This window comes from Panthera pardus, unplaced genomic scaffold (genome assembly GCF_024362965.1).
Source record: "Panthera pardus isolate Hobbes unplaced genomic scaffold, ASM2436296v1 HiC_scaffold_25, whole genome shotgun sequence".
Taxonomy (NCBI): Eukaryota; Metazoa; Chordata; class Mammalia; order Carnivora; family Felidae; genus Panthera; species Panthera pardus.
The window spans coordinates 30,601,811-30,621,637 of NW_026526821.1; the positions used below are offsets into that span (position 1 = coordinate 30,601,811).

The window sequence follows — 19,827 nt, forward strand, 5'->3', positions numbered from 1 at the left end:
CAAGAAGGTCCTCTATAAACTTTTATAGGTTACCTCCTATTCTTGAAAGTTCTGGGTTGAGCACATTAATTCCAGAACTTTATTGGTGAATTCTCAATTACCAAAAAGGTAATGGTTTTTTAGAATTCATTCGTACAGCTTAGAATCCCTGAAGAAGAAAGATTACATGGCATAAACTATACGTACTAAAACCTAAACAAGGAAGTTAAGTAAACCACAAGCACTTCTAGAGTAGTAAAACAAGAACAAGTTAACAAATGAAAAAGATTCTGTTGATTGAAGATTCTGTTATTGTACAGCCTTAAAATGAGAGAAAACAATGTCTCTGTGGTTTAGAAATTCATCAGCCAGGAAATGAGGGTAAATCAGAGGGCTCCACCGCAGTAAGTGAGCTCTATGGAAGATGCCATAGCAGAGGCATTAAGTGCAGATTCAACCTTAGCCATTTCCCTCACTATGGCTGTGGGCAAGTCTCAATTCCCTCATATGTTAAGTGGGGATAGTTACCACATCTGTCTCTGGAGGGTGTACCTGGTATATAGTGAGTGTTCATCAACATTATCAGGGTCTTTTCTAGTTCTTTGTTGCAAGGTTAGCATTGGAATTAGCGTCTGAATTTTCTCGTGTCAGGGATAATATGAGTCTAGGCCGCGTTTTCCTGGGTCATTCTTTTCCAATCCAAATCTTTGAGCCTGGGCCACAAGTGGACTTCTTTCTGACGTGACTTGGAATAGGGAATTCTGGGAAATGGGAATTAGTTTAGCTACATTTCTTCAACAACAGTTATAGATGGCTGATCTGTGTAAATCAAAAGCCTATCAGTTTTTAGATCTTAATTTTGTAGGAGAATTCTACAGCCATAAAACACCATCTAAGATGTTCATGACTAACTTAGCAAACCTCAAATAGTTATGAAGCCAGCGAAGTGTACAGGCTGTCTGGTACTTTGACACTGGTGATGATTACCTTAAGTTTATAGATAGTTTACCTTGTATTGCCTCAGGTTTATAGATATTATAGTCCTATGCATAGCCTCAAAGGCTCTCCTTTGTCTACTGGGATCGCTTTGTTCTTTTAAGAAAGATATGGGAAGACATCATCCTTAAGAGGATTTTAGGCAGACTATGGAACAGCTGAGATAATGGCACAGATGAAACATGTTATTTCAATATTCTGGGGGTGAGTCTGGTTCTGCTGATTTTGTATTTTCAAAAATTCTGAAAAGGTCATAATCATTCCAAAACAGTGAATAATTCTTCTCTAAATGGGTTTTTAAGAGTCAAGACTTGCAATATCATTAGCCCTTAGAGGCTCTTTCCTATATAAAAAAATTTTTACAAGACCACTACTAATCTTCATCATGCAAAACACTATTATTTTGATTTTGTAGATGGATATATTAGAGACTATTTATAAGTTTCTAATTTTTCTCCCTTTTCAAGATCAAGAATAAGATGGGTGGCTCAGGTCAAATGAAGCCTTACAAGGCATATGTTCTCTCTAAAGTCATTGTACATCTAGGGTTGGGTCTATTCTCTGCTTGATCAGTTCTCTTGGGGGCTACTGGGCTCAGTGGGAAAAATTCACACTAACTAAACTCACAAGAGCCTGGTTCATAAATCTTAATATCAACTCATGAATTCAAACCAGGAAATTGACCTAGCAATTCTCTCTTGGAAGATCTTATGCATTAACCCAGTTACAGAAAAGAGAATCACATATTCTTAAGAGATGTTCCCATTACATTGTCAGCTCTTCACCTATAAAATGACATTTCCATTTTGAGAACCAGTATCACCTACTAGAAATAGAAAACACTCCTTCTTTAATGGAAGAGATACAATGGCAAATGCTCCTTAGTTTTCCCTTTCATTTATCATCAACCAGATTGTAGTGGACTCCCCACCCCCAGTATCTTTTCTTCCTTTCTTCCACTATAGGTAGAACTTTTAGTGAGGCACATGGCTATACTTCCCACCTTTCCTTGCAGCTATGCATGGCCATATGTCTCACGGATTCACATGTGATGATTCACATGGAAATATCTCATAATTATGCTTAACAGAGCAGTGAAGGTACCTTCTACTTTCTGCTTCATCCCTCTCTCCATTCTGCTTCCTGTAATGTGGATATCACCATCTTGCTCAATAAGAATATGGTTTACACCCAAGAGGGAGGGTAGAGTGCTAAGAAGGAAAAAGGGACAATTTTAGGTAAGCAGTCCCTGATGTCATGGAGCTCCATACCAGACTTGTGCCAACTATTACATGAGTGAGAAATAAAATTTAATCTTGTTTTAAGCCACTTTTTGTTTTGGGTTTTCTGCTACTCATAGCTGAATATTTATCTCATATATAGATGTTCTGGGTGAGTATTATTTTAAATTATTTTATACTAATGGTCCATTTGGAATATCAGACCATGGCTCCAAATTCTATTTCAGAAAAATCTGATTTTCGCTAAATTGATATTTAGCCTTCTGTCATGACACCACATTAGAAAACTAATTAGAACACAGGAAATCCGACATTACAACACCCTAACCTCTTGATGTAATGTAGGAAGTAGCCTGGGCCCATCAGTAGTACATTTACCAATTACCTTCACAGAATCACAGAGTTAAAGACCATCAGCACTAATTAAGTATCATAGTCCAATTGCTCCAATTTATAGAGGAAGAACCTGAGGCACAGAGAGGTCAGGTTTTTCAAAGTCAAAAGGCTGGCCTTTGTTTTTTGTTCTTTTTTTTAACTACATCCACAAATTTGAGGGGGAAGATGCTCTGAAGATTGTATTTCTGTGTATCCTATCTCCAACATTTATACTAATATCTATCTATCTATCTATCTATCTATCCATCTCATTGGTTATCCCCAAATAAAATATCTAGGCTTTAGCTCACCAAGCTCACATAAAAATAAAAAATGCAGTATGTAACCACAGACATTAGCACGTAACAGGTAGCACGTAAACACAGACATTATATGATAATGTCTGAGGTATGCAGAATATTCAACAGGAAAATTAGTTACAAAAGGAAAATAGCAAATAAAAATGAGAGTGTGCAACAGTTTGTTACAACAGTCCCACAGAGTTATATCTTATTATCCATATTGAATGATGTACCTATAATTATGACATTATTCACATACACAAATGAAGCTAAAAAGAATGCTGAGACATGAATGAATCTTTTCCACAGTCTATGTTAGAACACCATTCTTGGGTTGGCAGTTACAGTAACTATTTGTAGAACTTTTCTCATCATCTGTGATTGACAACCAGTCCTGAGATACCAGTCAACTTTACTTAAAAGAAAATCATTTCATCTCTTCTCCCTACAGGATAGGTTAGTGTACCTCTATGAATCTTTTTAAACATGTTTACTCATTTTTGTGACTGGAGGGATGGGCAGAGAGAGGGGACAGAGGATCTGAAGTGGGCTCTGCACTGACAGCACAGAACCCGATGCAGAGCTTGAACTCACAAACTGTGAGATCATGACCTGAGCTGAAGCTAGATACTAACTGACTGAGCCACCCAGGCGCTCCCAGCTCTAGGAATCTTAGTATCTCTTTTTGTTATAAAAGAGAACATAGATAGACCTTGAAAATATCATGCTAGGTAAAAGAAGCCAATCACAAAGGACCACATATTGTCTGATTCTTTTTTTTTTTTTTTTTTAATTTTTTTTTTTCAACGTTTTTTATTTATTTTTGGGACAGAGAGAGACAGAGCATGAACGGGGGAGGGGCAGAGAGAGAGGGAGACACAGAATCGGAAACAGGCTCCAGGCTCCGAGCCGTCAGCCCAGAGCCCGACGCGGGGCTCGAACTCACGGACCGTGAGATCGTGACCTGGCTGAAGTCGGACGCTTAACCGACTGCGCCACCCAGGCGCCCCTGTCTGATTCTTTTTATATGAAAGCCCAGAATAGGTAAAATCTATAGAGATACAAACAGTAGATTAGTGATTGCTTAGGGTGGAGAACGGGCGAGCAGAAGGGGCAGGATGGAAGAGTGATGGCTAGGATACGGATTTCTTTTTGAGATAATCCAATAACAATGAGAATATTGTTAATATTAACAATGAGAATATTCTAAAAGTGACTGTGGTGATGGATGCCTAACTCTGAATATACCAAGAACCACTCACTGCATTGTACACTTTCAATGTATGGGCTATAAATTATGTCTCGGAAAAGCTGTTTAAAAAAAAGGGGAGAGGGAAGAGAACAGACTTAAGACAAACATTAGAAATGATGTATCCAGAATCTCCTAAAAAGTTAAGAAAGTATGCAGAGCAGTTAAGTGGTAACAATTTTTTTTAATATCATCTGACTGCTATTGGAATGGAACCAGCCACAGCTCAGTAGCCAGGTGAAAATGGCAGCATCACGGTCTCATCCTTATGAAAAGGAGATCACTGACATGTAGCGAGGATTGTTTGTTCTTGTGTTCCATTTTGTGTTCAACTCTTTCCATGTTCCATCAAATTGCCTAACAGCAAAAATCATTAGGAGAGCACTTTATTAAATGAGATAGACCATACTCACAATATCTCTGAAGTAACTCAATTATAAATTCAAAAACTCTGAAACATTCCATTAGAATTACCTTCATTGAAGCACACAGTTAACAAATAGTAGGGCCAGAACTTAAATACCACATGCCTTTTTTGACTTTAGGAAATTAAACTTGTAATTAACTGCAAAAATGTATGCTAGGTTTATAAGAGTTGGAAAGTTAGTCTGAATAAAATCTAAATGTGAGTTCCACTGATTTCACTACATTTGTTCTTATTTATCTTAGCCTGCAGAAAGTATTGAAATTCCTTATGAGGAGCCAGTTTTCATTTGCTTTATAGGAACTTTTAAGTCAGATTATATTTAAAATGTCAGAAAAAGAATATTAGAACTACAACCTCAGATCTAATAAATTCAGAATTGAACTATACCTTAACTTCATTAAACGTATTGGAGCTATTTAATAACAGTTATTTACCACAACATGTGAGATTTCTATAAATTCAGACTGAACAATACCTGGCTCTTAAAAGATACTCAGTAAGGGGGTGCCTGGGTGGCTCAGTCAGTTAAGTGTCCAACTTGGCTCAGGTCATGATCTTCCAGTTCGTGGATTCAGGCCCCGCATTAGGCTCTGTGCTGACAGCTCAGAGCCTGGAGACTGCTTTGGAGACTCTGTGTCTCCCCCTTCCTCTGTCCCTCCCCTGCTCAAGGTCTGTCTGTCTCTCTCTCAAAAATAAATAAACATTAAAAAAAAAAGATACTCAATAAGAATTTATTGATATGAATAAAGGCAAGACAATAAATCCAAGCAGCATACTGGATGAAATAATTGAGATATTCCTAAGAAGACAAAAGCCACCCTTGTGTGAGAATACACAAGCTTTGTGGCCTCCAAAGAGGAGAGTTTCAACCCCACAATTCCAGTACTCCACCACTTTCTAGCCCATACAGCACTTAACAAACAAGGAAACAAGACAAAGGCTGCATCTTGGGGCCCAGGCCCAGGGGCTTCCTGCTGCATTAAATGAAGGTGAGGAGGCAACAGCTGAAATACAATTTCCTAGAGGGCTCTTAAAAACAACAACAACAACAACAACAACAACAATCTTCATCCTAATAGTGAAATCAACTCTACTACTCAGTAAGTGCAATGACTTAAAGAGAGTAGGTGTTCCACAAGCATCTGTGTTAATTCTAAAGTAGGAAAAGGTAATGGGTTTTTGTTTGTTTTTGTTTCTTGTTGGGTTTTTTTTTGGTGCTGAAACCTAGGAAAATATAATTTTCAATACTAAAACCATTTCAGAGTCCTGATGAGGAATAGTTAGTTTTTATACTTAGCTCAAATGACTAAAAATAAGTATAGATCTTATTGATGGTCTCTTGAAAGATCCCTTTATAACAGCATTCTTTATCTTTCAGAAAAGACACACGGTATTATTATTTAAAAATAATAGTAGGCAAGGGTATGCCTATGAAAAATCATATTAGCACAAACTTTTAACGGCTTTCTCAAGTAACATTACAGACTCTCTAGAGATGGTCACTAAGCTAAGAACACTGGCCTCTTTAATTTTCATTTGGTATCAAGGTTACTTTCCCCACAACACACAAATTCAAAAGATGAATAAAAACAATCTGGATTAAGGTAAATGAAGCATGACAAATAAGTAAGGCTTTTTTTTCAGCATGACTTTATTTAGTAGTTTTACTGGATAAGAATATGAAGACATGAAGTTAAACAAGAAGTATTAGGAGAAATGGTGATCAAGAGACACATAAAGTACAATTTAAATAAAAAGAATGATATCCAATAAAGAATTCTCCCTGTCTTTAAAGATATTCAAACATTAGTTCTACAACATACAACTCTGATTTCTTTACACACAATTTCACAAAAACACTAACAATATTTTAAGGACACACACACAAAATGCTCAGCCCGGGAAGAATGAATGGATAGATATTCAGGGGCTGGGCCAAATTGACTCTGGAAATCCCCTGATTTTTTAATCCTAATCTAGTACTCTTTCCTCTTCACTGCTTGATTCTAGTCTATAACAGGCTTTCATATACACACCTTGGACTTTCAGAGCAACTGGAGTCCACATTCTCAATTGTAAAAGAAAAGCAATCGTTCACATTTTGCTATAGTACTCAGAATTTCACTGTGACACTCATTAAAACAAAAGATTAACTCAATTCTTTTTATTCTGATTCAAACTCATTATCTTTTATCAAGAACACAATTATTATAAAAATACTTGACAGGGGCGTCTGGGTGGTTCAGCCGGTTAAGCGTCCGACTTCAGCTCAGGTCATGATCTCACAGCTCGTGGGTTGAGTCCCGCATCGAGCTCTGGGCTAACAGAGCCTGGAGCCTGCTTTGGATTCTGTGTCTCCCTCTCACTCTCTACCCCTCCCCTGGGTCATGCTCTGTCTCTCTGTCTCAAAAATAAACATTAAAAAAATATTAAAAAATATACTTGACAGCCTCTTATACAAAGCATATTTCAGGGTAACCCTAAATAGCCCTACTTGATGAGATAGTCTTCTTTACAGAATTCCTGTTACTAAATGTGGATCAGATAACAGAATAAGAAAATCACCATTCTGCTGCAATGGATGAAATATGATACTGACATGACCAACAGTGGAGTCTTTTATCATTACTACAAGCAGGGTAGCCAGGCACAACAGCAGGCCTCTGGATGTGGTATAATATTAAGCACCTCCTAAGCATTCTTGCCAAAGCACTGAAGTCTGATTTTAGTCAAGCCTCTAGAGCTAACTTCCATTTGTAGGAAATACTAGGAATAGATTAATAAACTCACACCATGAAGAAGCCAACAGACAAATCCCAAATGTGAGATATTCCACAGGACAAATGACCTGGTTCCTGCAACTAACTAGTCCATGACATACCAAAAAAGGTGGGGAGAGAGGGTGGGAAGAGGATGTGCCCTAGATCAAATTAGACACGAGAGACAAAATGACCAAAAGTGGTCCAGGGACTTTGAATCCTGGTATGAACAAGACATCTCTAAAAAACATATTCTTGAGATAATCAGGCAAACCTGAATAGGGTCTATCTATTAGATGACACCAAGAAGTAAATGTTAATTTTATTAGGTGTGAGAATGGCATTTGGGGTCTATAAGACAATGTCTACTTTTTTTTAGAAATACATTTAGAAATATGTCAGGGTACATACACTGAAATGCTGGAGATTTGCTTTAAAATACCTCAGCAAACAGGGGCGCCTGGGTGGCTCAGTTGGTTGAATGTCTGACTCTTGATTTTGGCTCAGGTCATGATCCCAGGGTTTTGGGACTGAGCCCGCACTGGGCTCTGTGCTGAGCATGGAGTCTGCTTAAGATTCTCATTCTCTCTCTCTCTCTCTCTCTCTCTCTCTCTCCCTCTGCCCCTCTCCCTTGCTCACATTCTCTCTTCTAAAATAAAAAAATTAAATATTAAAAATTAAAAAAAATACCTCAGCAAATGAAGGTGAAAGAAAAAAGGATAAATGAAACAAATGTGGCAAAACGCTGGTAACAGCTGAACATCTTGTGATGGGCATATGGAGGTATGTTGTACTATCTACTTTTGAATATACTTACAATTTTTTTATAATAAAAAAATGAAAAAGAAGAACCTCACTACCAGAGAAGTATGAAAAACAGTACAGGTGGGTGTTGTATGGAAACCAATTTGACAATAAACTTCATACACTGAAAAAAAAAAAAAAAAAGAAAAACAGTACAGGTAAATCTTTTAAGTCATATTAATCTTGGGTAGAAAATAAACGGATCAATAAAAAAAAAATCAATGGCAGTTGATTATTTAGAAATCGAGTTATAAGGAGAAACATCAATTTTCTCTCTGTACCATATGGTCAGTGCTACAGACTGAATGTTTGTATCCCCCAACCCTCAATTCATATATTGAAACCTAATCCACAATGCGACTGGTATCTGAAGGTGATTACATTATGAGGGTGAAGCCCTCATGAATGGCATTAGTGCCCTTATTTTTTTTTAATGTTTATTTATTGGGGTGCCTGGGTGGCTCAGTAGGTTAAGCGTTCAACTTCAGCTCAGGTCATGATCTCCTGGTTTGTGGGTTTAAGCCCCACATCATGTCAGCTGTGCTGACAGCTCAGAGCCTGGAGCCTGCTTCAGATTCTGTGTCTCCCTCTCTCTGCCCCTCCCCCACTCACACTCTGCCTCTCTCTCTCTCTCAAGAGAGCGTGTTCGTGTGCAGGCAGAGGAGGAGCACAGGGAGAAGGGGATAGAGGATCTGAAGCCCATGTGGGGCTCAAACTCACAAACTGTGAGATCAAGATCTGAGTTGTACACTGAGCCACCCAGACACCCTGGGATTAGTGCCCTTATAAGAGGCCCAGCCCAGATAGCTCCCTTGCCCTTATCCACCACATGATGACACAGCAAAAAAGCAAAATGTACAATCTATGCACTAGGAAGTGGGTTCTCACTAGACACCAAATCTGTAGGCGCCTTGATCTTGGACTTTCCAGCCTTCAGGACTGTGAGAAATTTCTGTTATTTATAAGACATCCAGGCTAGGGTATTTTGTTATAGCAGCCCAAATAGACAAAGACATTCAAACAGCTACGGAATATATCATTTTATTCCTGAAGTAGGTTATTCCACTGAAAATCCACAGCAGAGAACAAGCAGTTTCACAGACTACATTAAAAAAACACAACTTTTAAGAACACAGCTGTTGGCTTTCTCTCCTCAGAATTGTGTCATGCTTTTATATAATTCTGGAGTTCTAAATGGGTGGTGGTAGTGAACTGAAATAACAAAAATTGAGACACAGAAAACAGAAATCACAGCTGCATTTTGAACTGAATGCTATGAATTTTTTTCTTTTTATGTAATCATTTGATCGCTTTTCTAAGAACCCTGGACCTACTTCACATCCCTCCTGAAATAGTATTTTAACTTTTTAGTATGCAATGTTCATAATGTATTCCACACAGAGTGCTGATTAAGGCTCCTTGGAGCTCCATTTTCTTATCTTCCAAGTAGTTCAAAGTAAACCAAACAGAAAAATCAATAATCTTCCAGAAACATCTTCAAAGCATAAAACATTTCATTTCTAATGGAGCAGTGGTCCTTAACATTTTTTTTAGGGTTATGAATCCCTCTGAAAATCTTTTTATAGAAAAAAATGTAGATTTTTTTCCAAAGATTTTATCATAGCTCTGAAGGCTCCTGTTAGAAACCTTTGTAATACAGTGTTCTCATGGATATGCAACTCTAAACAAAGTACAAATTCATCAACTCAACACTAAAGGCCTCCCATGAATTGGCTCAGACTTTTCAACCCCATTCACCACTATTTCTCTAAGTACCACACTTTAGTCAAATGCATTAGTTATGGTTCCCTGAATATGCCTCCCTATCTTTGTTCTGGATATTTCCACCATCTGCACATTTCAGGCTATCTCGACCATTTATTCTTCATGGTCTGTCATAAGCAATACAACCTCCATGAAACCTTCCGATTCCCTAAACCTCCCTCTGAACTTGTCTTCTATCCTATACTTTCAAGACTTTTCCCCATTTTGTATCATGGTTTATCAAATACTTATCTAATCTGGGATTCTGAGTAACACAGCAGTGAAAAATGAAAATTATCACTAAAGAAGTTCTTACCCCTACAACAGGTTGAATGGTGGCCTCCCAAAAGATATGTCCACATCTTTACCTGAGGAATATGACCATATTTGCAAAAAGGGTCTTTGCAGATATAATTAAGAATCTGGAGATAAGATCATTTTGGATTGTCCGGGTGGCCCCAAGTCCAAGGACCACGTCTTTAGAATAGAAAGAAGAGAAGGCCATATGAAGAGAGAAGCAGAGATTAGAATTATGTAATCACAAATCAAGGAATGGGTGGAACCACCAAAAGCTGGAAAAAGCAAGGAAGGTTTCTTTCCTAGAGTCTTTGGAAGGAGTGTGGCAGGCAGCCTTGCTGACATTTTGATTTCAGACTTCTGATCTCCAGAACTGGAGAAACCTGGAAGCCATCCACTTTGTCATAATTTGTTATGACAACACCAGGAAACTATATAGTCCTTTCTAGTTATTTTTATTTGCTTCATTTTTTGTTTACTGTGTAGTTCTGCAATGGTTAATTACTTCAAGAGCATCAGAAGAGATTTTAAAAAAATGTACAGGCTCTTCAAATCTCTCCTTATTTGCTTGCTATTTTCTGCAACAGTCTCTGAATTCCCTTTATCAACAATCTTCTCAAAGTACCAGTGCAGGATAGCATCTGAATAGGAAAGAGCTGTATTCTTGTGAAAGTTGACATTATCAACTGTGACATGTGGTGGGTTGGAGGACGAAAACCTGGGTTCTAAACTTGGCTTCTGACCTTGTGAACCTGAACAGGTTACTTCTTAGACCTCTTATCATCTATGAAAAATCCTTTGAGGGTTGCTGTGAGGAGAAAATAAGCAATACATGTAAAGCTACTGACAAAAAAGGTATTTAGTAAAGGTTAGCTAATGTGAAGGATGATTTTCTGGGTATAATATTGCCCCTGGCTATTAATCTACTGTTCTATGATTAAAAAAAAATCACTCTTACTGCCATAATAGTTCATCCTGGCCTGTTTTCAAGGACAATTAATAACTTTAAGTAAAAACTTTAATTATAGCCAAGCACGAGACTTTCCAGCATATTTCCAAAGAAGTTTTGCAATTTCTTTCCTGCTAAAGGAAAAGAATGAAAGCCTACACCTCTGATTTTCCTTCCCACCCACTTCCTATAAACTACATTAGCTCATACTTTGGTGTTTCATTATCTGCCAAACTTTTTCTTTCAGTTCAAGATGAAGAGCCTATTTGGATAGGACACATACATTCTATTTGAAGTTTATATCATTGAGCATAATTTTTCATGCTCAGAGTTGGGAGAAAATAATAAAGAGATACAAATAGTTCATAACTTTTTGGTTTGCCTAGATGAACTTAACAAATATAGATGACGCAGCACCATTCAATCTCCAAATTAAAAAAAAAAAAATTTTAAAGGTAACATAAAGCGTACTGATAGACTGTGGCAAAATTATTAATTTTTAGAATTCAATAAACACTGTCATCAAATGAACTGAATGCTCATACTTGTAATGCCATATTTGTACTTCTTTTGTTCTCAAATTATTCTGACATTCCAATTTTAGTATATGCGCTGCCGAAGGGAACACCCAAATTATTCTGACATTAAGTTTGCTAATGGAAGAACTGTATCTGATATAAACACCTGCCTAGTTGTGAAAACATAAATAACAGACAAAATGAGACACAGATTTTCAGGCAACACACATAATTAACCTTCTACAGAAACCTATGGTTTATATAGGAGCAAGTTCTTTGACAAGGTGAAAATTTACTAATCTGAATGACCAAAACTTTAGAAGATTAAGAACAGGAAAACCTCACTTTAAGAAAAGTCAATAAATGGGGTGCCTGCGTGGTTCAGTCAGTTAAGTGTCTGACTCTTAATCAGGTTCGTGAGTTCGAGCCCCTCAGCGGGGGCTGTCAGTGCAGAACCCACTTGGGATTCTCTCTCCCTCTCTCTCTATCTCCCTCTCCCTCTCTCTGCCCTTCCTGGGTGCATGCTCTCACAAAATAAATAAACTTAAAAAAAAAGACAATAAAAAAAGGAACTTGGAAAGTAGGTAGGTAAACTGGAAGTTATTTACAATGTAAAAACATTCATTATGGTTACTTTAGTAGTAAGCAACTCTAATACACCTAATAGCACTAAATGCATAAAAATTCAAGTTGCATTACACTTTTTCAGAGCAAATTCACAATTTAATGTGAGATTCACTTGTAATGGCATCTAAAAAGTGGCTTTCTTTCCTTGCCACACAGGCTTGCTCCAACTCTCTGGAGTACCATGGAGGCAGAGAGCAACTCTCTGGTGTCAGACCATCCTTAGGGCAGATGGAAGGCCCAGGCTGGTTTTCCCAGGAATGACCAACCAAAAGTAAGGCCGCTGGCCAGCTACTCCTGGGCCAGCTGGCATGGAACAAAGTGTCTGGTTCCTACCTCCAGAGCAGGGGAAACTCAGCCAGCTGGCTTTCAATGGACGGCACTAGTTGGAGTGCTCACAATTCCTTTCAAACCATCTGGCATTCTTTTTGAACCCTAAATTTACCAAGCACTACACTCTGCTCTCCGAAATGCTCAGATAATTGGAGGAATCCCCACTGCCTACCTAGATAAGAAAAGAAAGAGGTAGAATAACTGCTAAATCAATTACTTCAAGAAATAATTTCTCAAGTTAAAAGTTGCTTTCAATTTTAGCTTGTACATTATCTACCTTAAAATCTAAACTATTCCCATGATTATCAGGTAAACTTTCAAAGTAAAGATCAAGTCAAATAATAAGGAAATAGGCTAAACAGACAATTTAACATGCAGAAAAGTTGTAAAAATCCCTTAAGGCTTGCAGGACCTGACTCACTCTACTCTGAACTTCTACAGAGCCTGTCTGTATCCTTCAAAGTCCCTAAAAGTGGACTTTGTATTGCTACATATACTTATCTTCCCAGCCACCAAGTTAAGTGAAAACAACAGTGTCTTACAGCTACTTCTGAAAAAATATCTATTAATGATGTATTGGGTGTTTTAAAAGTTCCATTTCTAGAAATATTAGAAAACTTAATGTGGAATAACATGAAGAAAGGGCCTCACTTCCAGGCAAGCCAAAGAACAGGATTTGGCTTGAAATAAAAAAAATATTTTATCAAGTGTTCAAAATGATTTATTAAGTGACCAACTGTTGGGAAGTGCAGAACTTGCTATAGGGTGTTCACCTATCAATTGTAGATCATTTTACTAATCTATCACATGGGGTAATATGAGGAATAGAGATGCAAGCAATCAGAAAAAGGACAAAAACAGGTGAGTCACATTTATAGCCAATATACCTTATGTGATGTAAGTACTCTGAACAAAAATATTAGATCAAATATTAGAAACTGAAGAAGGCTATACAAATAACTGCAATTGTAATTTTCACTGTGTTTACCCCCATGCCAAGTACTGACTTTAGCATTTTACATATTATTTCATTTGACCCACACAACAAACATATGAGGTGGGTACTATTATTATTTCCGTCTTGCAGGTGAGGAAACACAGTCATCAGGAAACCTGTCCAAGATCACATGGCCAAACTGAAAGAGCTGGAATTCAACTCCAAGCATCTGGGTGCAAAAAATGACAGTATTAAGTTATACTTATGAAAGAATGAAATGTAATATAGAGAAAAATTCAATTAATATAGTCTTTGTAATGTTTTCAACTCTAAGTGTAGCATAAGGTGGTAATTAAAAAAATAAACACTGATTTTTTTGTCAGAAAAAATTTTTTTAAAAGCAAAAGCTAGTCTACCAGGTTAAAAATGTCAGTTTTACCCTTTTTTGCCCATACATTGAGTAGGTACTTGTGCCAGTTGCTATTCTAAGGGACATGGTGGTAAACAGGGCAGATGGAAGTCATTGCCTTCTTGGACCTGATGTTCCAAGGGGGTAAGACACACACACACACACACACACACACACACCAGTTAACAACAGAATTTCAGAGAGTGACACATTTTACAAAGAGGTAGGGAGGAAATGTACAGTTCTCTTTTGAGACATTTAACCATGACGGTAAATGAAGAGGATGGATGGGAGGTCAGAGGGAAGTTTTTAATTCTGTTGTAATTTTAAAATTATTTTTAAAGATGGGCAATGTCAGAGCATGTGTGCATGCTGACATGGATAGTGGCCGTGGAGAGTTGCTGATGATGCAAAAGACAGGCATATATTCAGAAGTGAAGTCCTTGAGTAGGTATGAGGGGGAATACAGAAGGGAGGGAAGTTAGCCTCTGATAGGAAGAAAACATGGGCCCTAAAGAAGGTGGATTTCTAGATTCAGTGAAGGGAAGCTGAGTGGTATCTGTCTTATAACTTCTAAACCTCAATGAAATATGAAGCCTGCTTATCTGCATGAGGAAGGGTGGGCTGCTCATGAGTTAAAGAGTGGGAAGAAATGATTAAATGGTTCCAGGCAAAAACATTAGGAATCTGATAGCCTTCCTGGGCTGAGAGCATACTTCAGTTTTCTGGTCATGAATCTGAAGTTCTCTAATATTCAACTACTTAATGTGTACTCAAGGAAAAGCTAGATGAGGGATAAGGCAACTGTAAAAAGAAAACAATTCAAGGCTAAAAAATAAAATAAAAAATATGTATCCATGAGCTATATCAGAGTCACTGACAATGTCCAATTAAACTGTTGTCTATCTACGTAGCTCCATTTGTCTCCATCTTCTCAGAATAGAAATTCTTGTAAGTAATATATTTGTTGTATTTAGTCATGACATATTTAATTATGAAGGTTAAAGATTGTTTCTTTTTGGTCATGAATGGTTCTGTCACTTCCTAAGGTGGATTTAAAAAAATGAACTGGATAGTCTTATTGTAGATTCCAGAGGTGATTCCATTTCATGGCTTGAAGAAACTTCCTCTGTGTTAACTGAGATCCTAAAACAGAAACATCCTAAAATCTTCCAAAGTGGGAGAAAAAAGAGAATGGGGATTAGACTTGGGTTGGACTTCTTAACAGAAATACCAGAAGCCAACAGAACAATGCCTTCAGAAGAGGGTGGCTAATTTTTGATGTAGAATTCAATATTCAGCTAAACCACTATTCAAGTGTGAGGGTAAAATGAAGACATTTCCAGATACGCATCTTCTGAATTCAGGAAGAAATTCAGTTTGTATGTCCCCTTTCTCAGGAAGGTGCTAAAGAATAAGGAAGAGATAGGATCCAGGAAATAAAGGATCCAACACAGTAGGAGGGCAAAAGGAATTCCCAAAGTGATGACAAACGGAAGTCCTAGGTGACAGCTAGGAAAAAGAAATACAACAGATTACCTGGAAATACTGAAAGATTATTAGTTTTGTCAGAATTTGAGAATGAGTCAGTGACTGGGACAAAGAAAACTAAGCAAATGAAAAACAAACAAAAGAGGCAATTATTTAATTTAGAGAAACAAAGTCATACAAGACAGCAAATGTAATTGTTAGTACCCTACAGGGCTCATCTGTGAATAACAGGTACACTGTCAGTCATATAAATACTGAATACTGACTTGACTGGGAAGTATAGGTAGGAGTGGGGGGATGGAAGGATGGTTATGTAGGACAACCAAGTCCTCAACTTCCAAAATAGAACTCCGCAGATAATGCCCAATGACAGATAATCAAGAAGTTTAAACATTAAAAATCAAATATAAAGGTAAATATCCGAAGGAAGTGTTGAGAGTTGAAGGTGGTTCAACATTCTGAAATTGCTGGTTTTTCACTACTCCCTAATCTAAAAAATGGCAATTTCATATAGTTTGAACTAATACATTATAATAACATAACTTTATTACTGATTTTTAAATGAGCTACCATTTGAAACAAAACAATTATTGATAGAAAATGCTCAACAGAAAACAAAATTCTACTTTCTGTTATCAGACATTGTTGGGGGGACAACATATCCCAGTTTGGAGTAAAAAAGTATCACCATACATGCTATTACCATCACTGACATAACAATATTAGTATTGCTAACAAAGAATACATTTACTAGTAAAACAACATTTAACATAATTTAATCTATTTTCATGACAAAGACATTACTTTAGAATTTTCCTTCAAACATCATACTACACAAATGCTAATCTATGGGTCGGTAAAGACTTTGATTAACAACATGGCTGAATAAAATGGCCAAGATGTTTTTCAGTTCCTTTCTTGATACAAATAATAGCTAAGTCACTCTTGCAAAATTAAAGTTCCACAATACTGCGGTACTATGCAAGCCTATTTCAGTGATAATTCCGGTTATACTACTCTGTTTATCTAAGTCTTCCCCTTGTGGTTTGTTTTAAGGGAATTCCTAAAAAAAAAATTTCATGCCGGCAGTTATAAATTATCGGGTTTGCTTCAATATTAGTGACACTAGTTTATGAAATTAATGAAGCCTTTATTTGTAAGTTAACTTCTTTTAAGTTCAATGACATTGAAATTTTATTTAAATTCTACCATAAAATCAAAACTTCTCCAAACTGAAAAGCCAACCTTTACTAACTTTAACTTCTACAAAAAAAGAATTTGACTATGCTAACATAGACTTTTACCAAGAATAAAATATCCTTATCCAACCAATGGAAAATTTCCCCTTCAAATTAAAAGCAAATGTTTTTAATAGAGGAAATATTCATAAACAAACACATGCTATGGAAGACTGCTTAAGTTTGGATTTCATTTTGCACTGAAAAACACCAGGAATTAAAATACACGTGATTAAAAAATAAGCTTAAAGAGAATCTTAAAACTGAACCAATTCAATTATTCACATCACCCAATAAGATCCTCTTATTTTTTTTTTTTACCACCACTATGTTCAATCAAAAGATCATCATAAAAATATATTTTGGAAGTATGTTTCTTATCAACAAGTGTAGCTAATTTCCTATCACTCTGCAAAATTGTAAGAGTAAAAAAGAAACTGAAAATGCAACCAACAATCTTCTAAAACTTACAAGATCTGGTTTAAAAAGAGAAAAAGGTCCAACCGAAACAGCAAGGAATAACTGGTACTCTTAATGCCTCCTTTTCATCGGTCTGCATCAACTGTAACTCTTCCTAACTCCACCAAGACAACAAAGTGAGGCGGTCCGGCCCACGGAACCCAAGTCTGTGGGAACCGCAGAGCTTCCCTCTCTCTCTGGGGATGAGGACAAGGATAAAAGGTGTTCTGTTTTCTCCTAGTCCTGTAAGAGGAGCCATTGAGCTGGGCCACACAACCAGACAACAGAACACAGGAAAATTCAGATCAAAGCAAGGGCGCATGCCAGGAGAATATGCAATAAAACCCTTTGCCAAAGCATTTAGGAAAAAAGAAAAAAAAAAAAAAAGGGGCAGCAAGGAGGTGAAGAGACCATCTTCTTAACACAGGGAGGCAGGGAGAAACAAAATCTGCTTGTACTGAGGAGCTGAGAAAACAGTGTCCTAGATATACCGAAGTATTTCTGTGGACGTGTATAGGAGTGAGTACCTTGACACCACCAATGAACGAAACCCCAAAGGCGGTGTCCTATACGTCCTGGAGTATTCCCATACACACATATATGAGCATATTTCCATTAACTAAACCCAAAAAGCAAAGTGTTGTAGGTATAGAGAGGAGAATATTAATTTCCAACCAACATATAAAAACATTCACTTTCAATTAAAACACGCTGGTTTTGCAGTAAGAAACATACAATATTGTTTAAAGAACACCAGAGGCAGAATTGGGTGGAGGTCTGATAAAGTAGTGTCTCTTTTTCTTCAGACCCTTTTTAATGATCTTTGATTCTCTCATTTCATAGGGGACACGGAGGAGGGACACACACACACACACACACACACACACACACACACACAATTAGGTCTCCAGAAACAAAGGAGGGTCTCCGGCCTATGGAAGCACACACGCCCCCACCCACAGACAGGGGGCCACCACCTGACTTTAATTAATGGGTAAGCTGAGGCAAGAGGTCTCACCCCAGCCCACAGCCATACGCACAGTGACAAACGGGCACGAGACCAACGCCACAAAGAAAGGGGAGGGGCAGGTGGGGACCAGGAAAACACTGCCACGCCGCGCCCCCTAAAGCGCGTTCCCATCGCCAGAGCAGAGACAGCCGTCCTCACCATCCTCGTCCTCGCCTCCCCGCTTATCCAAGCCGCCACCCAAGCCCGGGGACCGACGCCGGGCAAGGGCTAGCGGGGCGTGCGGGGAGCCGCGAACCTTCCCTCTGTGACCTCCGGGTGACAGACAGCCTCGCGCCGCCCTTTGTGCGGGACGCACCCCCGGCCCCGGGGGACCCCCTCCGCGTCCCTCCCGGCCTGGGCCGCTGTGCCACCCCTCCTCGTCGAAACGCCCGGAGAGTGAACGGGGGAGGCTGGCGCGGGCCCGCGGTCTCCTCAGCATCCCGAACCCGGAGCCGCCCGGTCCCCTAAGCCCCGGCCCGGGGGCGACGGCCCCCGGCGCTCCGCCCTCGCTCCCTCACTTACTCGGGTGCGCCGGCTGCGGCGGCGGGTGTGCGGAACGGTCAGCGCCGGGAGGCGGGCGACGGGCGGCAGACTGCTGGCGGCGAGCGTCCGTCGGGACAGAGCGCGGCTGAGGTGGCGGCGGTAGACTGCGCTCGGCGGCCCCCGACGAGGGGCGGGCCCGGCGGGGGAGGGGAGGGCACCGCGCCTCTCATTCATGCAGCGAGGGCGGGGTGAGGGACCCGGATGCCCGGGCAGCTCCCGCCCACCTCACTGAGGGCGCTGTGGCTTCAGAGTCTGCAGTGCGCACGCGCAACGGTTGGTGGCCTGGCCTGGTCCCGCCCCGCCCACTGGAGGGTGGGGGCGGATACTCCACGGGCCGATTTGTCGCGGACAGATCTATCTACTCTCTCATCTGTTTAGTATTTTTGCATGTTCTGTAAACATTTTTTTTCAAGAGAGGGCTTGGAACGCTACCTCCTGCCTACCATCCAGTCTGCCAGTCTCCGGGGGCACAGGAATGCCCATTAGTTTGATGGAAAGACAGCGCACACCGCCCCCACCCCCCGTTTCTCTTGCAGCAGGTCCTGTCAGCTGAATGCTGGAACCACAGTGGGAGATGAGACCCAGAATCTGAACAGAGTGAACTGTGTGCAAGAAAGAGTGCATTACATTGTTTGTTTGGGGTCCCCTCAGCCCCCAGCTGTCATTCCACAGGGCAGTCAAGAAATTGACCTTGGTTTTGGAGTGGGCTCAGCCTTTTCTGTAATATCAAAGCCTCAAGTTTTGCAGCTCCACGGATCTGTGCAGGCCTCTCATCTTTCGTAGGCAGTATATTTTGTGGAGACACCCTTCTGTTCTTAGCCCTTTAGCTTTGCCACTCCTGGGCCACAGAAATCTTTGTCGATGCTGGGAGCCTGCGGGAGGCCTCACACCCTTCCCCTCTGAGGTTCCGCAGCTGAGTGTGAGGGTACAGCTCAGTCCCCCTGTCCCCTTCTGAGGCTCTCCTTCCTTCTCTTACCTTCCAGGTTTTCCTCAATTAAGCCATAAACAACTCAGTGGCTTAATTTTGGGAAGCAAAAAGTCATCGTGGAAAGTGCCTGTAGACAAGTTCCTTCTGCTTTGGCAAACCATAAGCCTCCGGCAAGGGGGAAGTAAAGACAAAAACA

General features: G+C 39.4%; 1 protein-coding gene across 2 annotated transcripts in view; it reads right to left on the reverse strand.

The window, feature by feature from the left end:
- The window catches only part of RNF24 (ring finger protein 24), a 79,006-nt gene extending 60,153 nt beyond the window's left edge, over positions 1–18,853 (reverse strand). The window contains exon 1 of one of the 2 annotated variants that reach the window (XM_019462631.2): positions 18,683–18,853. The gene's annotated coding sequence lies outside the window, so the exon portion shown is untranslated. The remainder of the gene's footprint in view (positions 1–18,682) is intronic. The other variant, XM_019462630.2, reaches the window with a different exon arrangement.
- Between the last annotated feature and the right edge of the window lie 974 nt (positions 18,854–19,827).